Below are 1,270 nucleotides of genomic sequence, written 5' to 3'. Positions count from 1 at the left end.
CCTCAACTTTTACTCCCTCCTCCCCCCCTTCTTTTAACTACTGATTACTTTTCTTCCCAGTTTCCATTACGACTGGGACACGAGTTCCAGCAGCATGAATGACCCCATGGTGGACTCGGGAAAAGCCAGTGATATCTCAGTGTCCAGTTGGCCCATGGAGCCCATCCAGTGGACACCTTTTCCCCTCCTCCACCAGCTTTCAAAGCAGCGACCGGTGAGCTCAGGGCACTGTGGAAGGGGCTTTGGGTTGGTTGGGAAGGAGGGTTAAAGGAGCCTGTGCTCCCTCCCCGGAGCTCAGGGGGAGCTGGTGCCCCTTCTTGCTCCATCGTGGGGAGGGGGATACGGGTGGGAGGCTCCAAGGGAAGTGGTGGGAAGCATCAGCTCCACTTGGAGCACAGGACAACATTCCTCTCCCCCCCCAGCACAAAGCCCGACGGCCTCACTCCTACTGCGAGGGGATGGAGCTGGTCAACCTCGAGAGGAGCTGGACGGCCTGAAGGCCAGGCAGAGCAACACACGGGCACCGAGGTTCAGCTTTTAAAACCAACCACATTTTATTTCCACGTAACAAGCTCAGTGAAGGAATTTCAAACACTTTGACAATACAATCAACGCAGGTGTGATGTCAGTTCCACTCGAGGCAGAGTCCTGAAAGAGTTTCTGCCAACGTTTTTCACCACTGCTTCGGACCAGACTTCAGAAGCCAGCTTTGGCTTGGGACAGCGTATTTCATAGTAAGTAGTTACAGATAAGTGTCTAGTAACACACAATGCTGGCATCCAACAGAGTTAATGACTTACATCCGGCAATTTGAAAATAAAGTCTAACAGATTTGTTGAAGTCACATCATACTATGTACATATATGGTCTGCCCTATAGCCATTTCAGAACAAGCTAAGCCACTGTGAAAAGTGAAAATACAAATTAAGCGCTGCTGCATTGTTCATCATGATTAATGTAAATGAGGTATAAATTTAAACACCAGTACGTTTTAAGCATTAAAGTTTATTTTCCAAAATGCTCTCCTTATTTGCAAGTGTCCTCTTGAGCATCTCTAGCTGGGCACAAATGGTGGGGTCGTTTGAAAATGGGGCCTTTGAAGTCTACGGAGGATGAGGGCAACGGGATCCCAAAGGTGCTCGAATAGAAAAGGAAAAAGCAAGCTGCAGTTTTCTACACTTATATTCTCATCTCATAGTGGGCACGTTGAGGGAGATTTTTGCTAGAATAAAATGCAGATCTGTTCATAAAAAAATCAGTTTGCTAAAAG

General features: G+C 47.6%; 1 protein-coding gene and 1 long non-coding RNA gene across 9 annotated transcripts in view; one reads left to right on the top strand and one right to left on the bottom strand.

Annotated features, from left to right (window-relative positions):
- The first annotated feature begins 61 nt into the window (after window positions 1-61).
- LOC106884796 lies at window positions 62-1,022 on the top strand. Its single transcript, XR_001411290.1, has 2 exons — window positions 62-214; window positions 423-1,022. It is a non-coding gene; the product is annotated as an uncharacterized LOC106884796 (long non-coding RNA).
- TNRC6A (trinucleotide repeat containing 6A) overlaps window positions 530-1,270 on the bottom strand; it is a 53,892-nt gene continuing 53,151 nt past the window's right edge. For all 8 annotated transcript variants that reach the window (XM_014936392.1, XM_014936393.1, XM_014936395.1 and 5 more), the window contains one exon: window positions 530-1,270. This exon is cut by the window's right edge and continues 2,097 nt beyond it. The gene's annotated coding sequence lies outside the window, so the exon portion shown is untranslated.

Source organism: Calidris pugnax, unplaced genomic scaffold, assembly GCF_001431845.1.
Source record: "Calidris pugnax isolate Ruff unplaced genomic scaffold, ASM143184v1 scaffold17, whole genome shotgun sequence".
Taxonomy (NCBI): domain Eukaryota; kingdom Metazoa; phylum Chordata; class Aves; order Charadriiformes; family Scolopacidae; genus Calidris; species Calidris pugnax.
This window is presented reverse-complemented; position numbering and strand designations above follow the sequence as displayed.